Raw genomic sequence first — 8,346 nt, forward strand, 5'->3', positions numbered from 1 at the left:
TCCTGGCTGTGGGGCTGGGGTGGTCGAGACAGGGGCATCTTGGGTGTACCGGGTGGTCCTTGGCCATAGGCAGCATGGTTTGTGTCCCTGGGTGGCTTCTCCCGTGGTAGAGGCAGGCAAGAGTGGGGCTTGCCTTACACTTGCCACCGGCCATGGACCCCATATAAGAAAGCACCATCCATGGGAATGAACCCAATGGCCCCAGAACACCAACCACAAAACCCTTTCCACACTTTTCTCCAGGAAGAAGCATCAGCTTCCCAGCCATGAGACTGAAGTGACTGTTGACAATGGAATACAATGTGAGTACCACCTCCTCCTCCCGGGTGAGCCATGGACCCCTCTCTCCTTGGCGACCCCCTTTGTGTGGGGGGGCTGCCCTCCAGCACCGCCAGCAGCCCTGTGCCCATCACCCAGCCGTGTGGGGGTCTCAGAAGCTGCACAGAGTTGCCGGGACGTCACCAAACCCTGATTTGTGCTCCAAAGCAGAGCGCAGCAGCTGAGGCTGTGGGTCCATGGATGGGCGCCGGTGGGGAAACCATCTCCTTGCAACCTCTGGCCCCAGAGGCTGCAGCAAAGGGGGTGCTGTGGGTGGGGGAAGGGGCAGATCTCCCCACCCTCCCTGTGCCTGCGTCTCTTCTCAGGGTGACTTTGGTTTCCGAGGCGGGCGCAGAGCGGCAGAGAAAGGTCTGCTGGTTGGGCAAAGAGAGACAATGCCCTCTGTGGGTTGGGGGAAATGCAGGCCAAGCCCCCCATCCCTGCTCCCCCTCCCCAGCTGGAAGGGCAGCTGGCTCTGCTGCCCAGAGCGGGGTGAAATGAGGGGGAAACAGGGCAGGGGATTCAGTCCTGACCCCAGGGCAGCTGCTGTTCCAAGGCAGGTGGCTCTCACCCAAACACACAATGGGAAGCAGCAGCTGACAACGTGTTTTTTGTCCCCAACAGACGCCACCATCGCCCACGTTGGACATGACAGGGTGAGTCATGGCAGAGCTTTGGTGCCAAAGCAGGGAGCGGGGCCCCCAGGGACGGGATGTGCTGGTCGGGGTCTGTGGTGGTGTCTTGGGGTGGGGAGTCTCTCTGGGTTGTTCCCACCAATGAACCCAACCGATGCCTTGGAGAAGAAGACGTGTATTTCTGCGTCCCCCTTCCCATATCCTGCCACATCAGATTCTTCTCCATGGGTGACATTTCTCCAACAACAACATATTTTTTTACCAAGAAATGCTTTTTTTTCCTCCATATATGAAGTGCACAGCTCCCTCCTCTGCTCTGATAGTGCAGGGAAGATGCTCGTCTAGGACTCACTTCCAGCAGGGGAACTAACAGGGTTTCATCTTCCCTCCACAGCGTGGTGTGCAGGAGATGGAGCCCACCACAACGTATGCCACGGTGAGCCGCTCCCGCAGCCAGCCCCGATAGCGCTCCAGCACGGCGAGGGCACAGGGAGCCTTGCCCACCTTGGCCTTTTCTCTCGGGCAGAGAGCTCCCGCCCTGGGAAAATGGGGCTGCTCTATTCTGGAGGACTTGCACCAAAACTGTCTCTGTGATGGGCACAGATATGTACAATGTGTGATAGCTCAATGCATAAAAAATACATGCTCTCTAATGTGAATGTACAGGTGAGCAGACATCTCCTTCTGCACCTCGAGTGCAGACATCTCCTTCCCACTCTGTAACGTGGAACGTGTGTGTCCATAAACTGCGTGACACAGCTACGGGTGGGCTCTGATATCTCCCCGCACCCACGCACGGCTGTAGAGACGGGGACCCAGAGCCACGGGCACTGAGGTGCTCACACCTCTCTCTCAAGAGCTCTGGGCAAGGAGGAGGCAATTTGGCTCCAAGGAACAAGAAACCTCCCGGGATTCCTCTCAGCGCTGGCACCTCTCTCGGATCCGGTCCCTTCAGGAATGGCCTTGAGCTGCCCAGAGACAGCCCTAGAGATACAAAGGGGGGCTGTCGAGATCTGAAGGGACTGTGGAGATACGTGGGGATGGAAAGGGGAGCTCTTTCTTCTCTGAGCTCACCTGAGACATCTCCCACAGCCTGAACCCTTCCTCTTCACACTCTGCTGCTGCCTCTCCTTTCCCAGCCTGGCCATGCTTTCCTTCCCAAGCCCAAAGCCCAGACCAAAGGCATCTCCTGCCCTCACCCTACCCAAAACAGCCCCTACAACTGGAGTGCTGAGAGTCCAGGCAAGGTCATGGGGACACCTGGGCTCTCTCAGATCATGGTCTTGCATCCAAATTACCCTCAGGTGTTACCTACGGGTTTGCATTCCTGCTGAGGCTGCAGCTCCAAAGAGCTTTGCAGATTCCCACGCTGGCTGGGTTTTGATGTCCCCATGTCAGCCCCATGCACCAGGGTTTGGTCACAGGCCCTGGAGACAGACAGACACTGCTCTTGGAGGGCACTTCCCCTGAGACCTCTCCTGGGATAGGGCAAACAAGAGAAGCTCCCTTTGTGTTTGGGGGGCAACTTGATGCTTTTATTTACAGCTCAAGGATCTTTCACACTTTCCCCATTCCGAGCTGGGAGAGGGGTGTTTTAGTTGAGGGTTTATTTGGGGTTTTTTGATACCTCTCCAAGGACACAGTTTCTTCCTCAGCTGAGGAAAGGAGAATTGTAGTCCATGAAGTCCCATTCCTGATCCCCCTCCAGAAATGTCCAGTAAATTTCCAGAGGTCCTTATGGAGGGAAGAGAGAACCAACAAGGATCCATTGAGAGATGTTTCTTGGGTGGGATAAGTCAGAAACCATCTGCATCACCTCCCCCCTTCTCATAAGTTGGCGTACAGTGAAGCTTCGGAGCAGTTTGGTCTGGAGACCTGCAAAATGGCAAAGACAGCAGCCTCACCCCCCTGGTGCCCATCACGGCTACAGGCCCTTGGGACAGCCTGGCACAGTGAAAGGAGGACAATGAGAGGCACAGCAAGCCATTGGAAAATCCCAGCCTAAGGAAGGTTGGGCTTTGTCCTCCCCACTCAAAAAAGGGGACATCTTGGAGCCAAGGAAGAGCTTGCCCAGCCTGAAAGCCTTTTGCAGGAGCCAAACTCACCTCAGCTCTGCCCGTTTTATGAATGTTGACATCTGCAGGGAGAACCTGAGTTAGTGTCACACCACCAGCAGGACATTGGAGACACCAAAAACTAAACAGTTCTGGGAGGAAGGAGCCCCGGGTTTAAATGAGTAGGTATTGGGATGGAATGGGGAAATTTTGTTATAAAGAGGGTTTGAGATTGAGATTTATTGGGACTTTATTGAGAATACAAAGCATATTATTAAAAACATTGTACAGGGAACCAGCTCTGCCTTGTAAATGAGTACCCTGAAAGAGAAGATCATTGCGCCCAGTGCCAGGAGTTTAGGGGAAGCATCACTTGGAGCAACTCCCATTGTCAGCAGCAGAGAGCTCAGACCTTGAAGCATCAGTGATTGATGTGGAGAGAGCAAGGAGAAAAGGTGTGGAGTGTCTGTGGCCCCACTGCCATTCCATAGCAATGGGGTCTTTTGGGTCATTCCCATAAATGGTGATTTTTATATTGGGTTCACAGCAGAGTCAAACCCGGAGTAAGCCCCGCTCCTCTCTGCCTCTACCCTAGGGGAAGCTACCCAGAGACATAGACCATGCTGCCCCTGGTGAAGGACCACCCTGTAGACCCAAGATGCCATCATCTCTATCTCCTCCAGCCCCACAGCCAAGAGGGATCAGTGCTCACCTTTGGCATCTCTCTCTGCAGGCCCCTGCAAGGAAAAGGAAGGGAGAGGCAGGGAGGCAGAGTTACTGCCCAGCCCTGGCTCTCCATGCTCTGGGCTGCCCCATGAACACGATGGGATCATCATCCCCACCTCACTCAGGGAGGTTCAGGAGACTGGGAGGAGTTGCCCTGGTGGCGAAATCTGAGCTGAGCATCCAGCTGCCCAAGGAAACACCATGGGGTACGGGGGGGGTCCCATCCTTAATTGGTGTCATTAGGACTCTGGAGTGGAGCCTGCCCATGCCAAGTGCCACCTCTCACCTGTGACAGCCAGGTTCCATGGGTTGCTGAGGGCAGAGCTCACCCAGCTGCTCGCCTTCCTGTGCTGGTACCCACACGTGTATGTCCCTGCGCTCCCCAGGGTGACGTCCAGAAGGAAAAAGTAGCTCTGCTGTCCCCATTGGGCTTCCTGGCTGTTCTTCTCATCCCCACCCTTGCAGAAGACAATTCTTGTGGCTTGAACCTGGTGTACAATGGAGCAGCGAAATGGTTGAACCCTCCTGAGCATTGGAGGTGTTCAGGAAGAGGTCAGGAGCTGGGCTATCACCTGTAGATTTGGCACAGGCCAGCATTACCTCAGTGTCTTCACCAATGGATCACACATGGGGAATCATCTCCCTCTCTCATCCTTCATCCACCTCCCACCTCCTTTTCCTGACCCATCCCTGTGCTCACCATCCCCTGGGGAGCTGCAGATGTCCATGGTGGTCATGCTGGCACCTGCAGCGTGGGGCAGAGAGGGCTTTGGTTCGAGGGGCTGTGACCCAGCTCACCCATGTGCCCCTGCCCAGGTTCCCACTGCTGAGTCCTTGCTGGGAGAGCACCTTCCCACCCAGCTATCTCCATCCTGCACCTGTTCCGTCTCCTCCCTTCACACAACCCAGAGTCTGTTTTGTGTGGTTTTGCTGTTCCAGGTGGATGCCCCTGAGTCCCTAAAGCACTCCAGCATCTGCTCAGTGTCATCCTGTTATCCAAACACTCCCTTGAGCTTTTGGAGAAATGTGTCCTTTGCTGAGAGGTGCCCCGTGTCTGGAGGAAGCCATGGTCTCCCTGCCCTCAGCCCAGCAGCTCTGCCCCTCAGTGCTGCACGGCTGCTCCCCACAGCCTGTCCCCATCCTCCCCTCTGCCCAGGACGGGCCCTCTCCTGTCCCTCGGGGGCAGCATCCTCCCTGCAAAGCCCTCCTGCCCTTTCTCCCTGACTCTTCTTCACACTTTGCTAACTGCTCCTCTCGGGTGTTTTTCTATCTGGATGGAAGTGATTCTGCTGGAGAAAACCCAGGCAGGCTCAAAAATTGCAACAGACCTCTGGGGTTATCAACAAGGGCATGAGGTCCCAGGTGGGCAGAGGTCTCCTAAAGAGTGCACCAGGTCTGCAGAGGAGATGTTCAGAGCTGTCAACAAGTCTGAAATCCTGGATGGGAGCTATTCTTTTCATATGAGCCCTGACTCAGCCTTGCTTGCATGGAAAGGTGATTCTCCCTGATGAGACATCACCAGCAGTGTGTCCTTATGGCCAAGAAGGCCAATGGCATCCTGGGGTGCATTCCAAAGAGTTTTACCAGCAGGTAGAGGGAGGTCATCCTCCCCCTCTCCTCCACCGTGGTGAGGCCACATCTGGAGTGCTGTGTCCAGTTCTGGGCTCCCCAGTTCAAGAAGGACAGGGAACTGCTGGAGAGAGTCCAGCAGAGGCTACAAAGATGATGAGGGGCTGGAGCATCTCCTTGATGAGGAAAGGCTGAGAGCCCTGAGGCTGGAGAAGACCAGACCGAGAGGGGATCCTATCAAAGCTTCTAAGTGTCTGAAGGATGGGTGTAAAGAGGATGGCGTCAGGCTCTTCTCAGTGGTGCCCAGGACCTGATGATCTCCAGAGACCACTTCCAATCTCTACCATTCTCTGATTGTGTGGAAACATTTAGGAGACAAGTGGAGACACGGCTTTGCTGCAGATCTTGCACAGCCTGGAGCTGCAGATCACGCACACACGTGTCACAGAGGGGCCATGAGAGTCCAGGTCTGCAGGGGCACCCTGTGGTGGTTGCAGTGGGAGAAGAAAGCCAGACGTGGTGCAGTCTGTGTCCATCCCTGGACCATGAAACGGAGAGGGGTCAGAGCCCAGTTGCAAATGAGTTATTGCCCAGCAGAGATGAACAGAGAGCAAAAGGGGTGGTGTCAACCAGAGCACAGACAGTGTTCAAAACAACTACCATCAAAACTTGAAAGCAATTCCGGGAGTTTTCATCAGAAACGGTTTTGACTTTGTGTGTCTTCAGCAAGTGCAGAGATCTCCCATCTGACAACTAATGCTACGCAGCTGGTTTAGAGCACTTCCTCACAAGTTGTGACATCGTACATCCTTTATCTCAAGGTAAAATAGCTGCTTATTAATAGTTTGAGTTCAGAGGCCAAGATTATTCATGGTTAGTAATTGTTCTTGTGATGTTTAACAACTAAATTAGCATTAGAGCAGGCTTCCCTAATCTGTCTACAAGCTATCTCAAGCTGGAATGGCAAACTTTATTTACATCCTGGGTATAAGAACACGCCTTGACTTTATTTTCCTTTCTCTAGGCATCTCTCATTGCATCCCACTCAGTTTCCCATTTTATTGAAAAGCTTAAATTTCAGAACTGAGCTCTGTCTGCACTCCTCCTCCAATTTGTTTAGTTTTATTCCTCTCTAGTTTGGGCTCTCAGTCTGTAGAAGTACAGCTGGAACTCGGTTTCACCTCTCATCATCTTGAGAAACTTTATGGCATGACACTGATTTTAGCAATTATGCAATGGCAAGAGTCAATGGCTTCTCATTTTTATTTGCCTTCTGCCTTTACCCTGTAGCAAGAAGGAAACAAATAAAAACCAGCCCAAAGGAAACACAAAGCAACTTAAGTTGGAAGGCACCTCTGGAGGTCATCTACTCCAATGCTCTGATCAAAGCAGGTCTAGTAAGATGAGGATGCTTGAGCCTTGAACTACTCCAAGGATGGAATTTTCTCAGCTTGTTTTAATATTTGATCATCCTCATAGTAAAAAGTGACCAAAAAAAAACTTCCTTACATTTTATCAGAAAGTCTCACGTTGCAGCTTATGCCTGTTGCCTCTTACCCAAGCAAGGTGCATCTCCAAGAAGATGCCATAAGGACAGAAAAATATAGGAAGGACATTGAGCTCCAAACTGAATTGGAGCTCCCTGAGTCTTACGGACTGTTACCCAGGGAGGTGGTGCAGTCTCCATCCCTGAAAATCTTCAAAAGCCAAGGTCCTGGGCAATGGGCTCCAGGTGGCCCTGCCTGAGCATTAGGGGTGGACCAGATGACCTCTGGAAGTCCCTTCCAGCCTCAGTTAGTCTCTGCTTCTATGACTCTGTACAGAGCACGTGACTTCTGAAACCACAGGTTTCAAAGTCTAGAAAGTCAGATTGTAGCTGTGTACGTAGCCAATTACCCTGTGTGTTTTAATTTTCAGTTCCTCTGTGCTGTTTAATCACTTGCAAACATAGTGCTAGTGTTTAAGAAGACGAGCTGTGTGATACAGAGGCACAGAAGACTTCCTTAGTCCTCTGAGTTGGTAAAGTATGGACCACTGAAGAAGATGTCTGTGGGAAAACAATTTTGGGTTTTTTGGAAAAGTCATTATACTGTCTTTTCTGTATCACTTTATTCCATAATTCTGATTGTGCTCAAAGAAATAATGGAGATTGAATTTAAATGTCCTCAGACGGCATTTTTAAGGCATCTGTACATTTTTTGCTACTTTTTCTGTCCAGCATTCATTATATTTTTCTTGACCTTGACCTTGACCTCCAATCCTTCCACGGACTGCGTTTGCTGCATTTGGAAATCCTTGAGCTGGCGGGGTGTTAAGGCAGGGTTTAGGATGCTTCTACCTCCTGTCATCTGGATTGTGATCCTGCTGTGCGATGGCAGATACACAGACTGTTCTTTTTCAGGAAACGAAGGAAACAAAGATCAAAATGCAAACCAAAGCAGTGCAGCAGAATTACCCAGTGAACCCTACACAATATCTCAGGTAAGAGCCCCGGGAATCTAGGATTTTAGGTATTTTCATATCACTTATTTGTGTGTGTGAATAATCCAGAATGTGTAGCAACATGGAAACCATTTCATCTGGAGAATGAAGTGTTAAGTTACAGTTCTGATTTTTATTTGATATGTTTACTACATTTGCATTACCTTTTCTTATCAATACAAGTTTATTATACACATGGCCTTTCTGAGGCTAAAACCTGCTCTTTGAACATCTGACTCCATGGTCATTCTGGAAGTTTGCACCTGTGCTTTGCATCTGGTTCTTAAAGCAAATTCTATGAAAATCCTAAATAAGATTATGTACAGTTTGAGAGAGAGAGAGAGACCAATATTCCTTGTTGCAGTGAGTTTCTCTCTTACCATCAGTTGTCATTTAGCAATGGCAGGAGCAAGGAATGTATTTTAGAAGAAGAACTGTGTGGCTTAATAATGATGCAAGGCTTTAATATGGTAAAGTTCTCCCCTCTCTCAGGTGCAAAACATTTTTAGGAACATGAAGTCCGGAGACAGAAGTAGATTTTAGGGATGGCTGTTCTTTCTCTT

At 51.1% G+C, this 8,346-nt stretch overlaps 1 long non-coding RNA gene across 1 annotated transcript; it reads left to right on the forward strand.

The window, feature by feature from the left end:
- The first annotated feature begins 271 nt into the window (after positions 1-271).
- LOC106899500 lies at positions 272-1,982 on the forward strand. The gene is made up of 3 exons (XR_001414054.1): positions 272-302; positions 943-974; positions 1,348-1,982. It is a non-coding gene; the product is annotated as an uncharacterized LOC106899500 (long non-coding RNA).
- Positions 1,983-8,346: the final 6,364 nt, after the last annotated feature.

The sequence above is a fragment of the Calidris pugnax genome, unplaced genomic scaffold, assembly GCF_001431845.1.
Source record: "Calidris pugnax isolate Ruff unplaced genomic scaffold, ASM143184v1 scaffold690, whole genome shotgun sequence".
Taxonomy (NCBI): domain Eukaryota; kingdom Metazoa; phylum Chordata; class Aves; order Charadriiformes; family Scolopacidae; genus Calidris; species Calidris pugnax.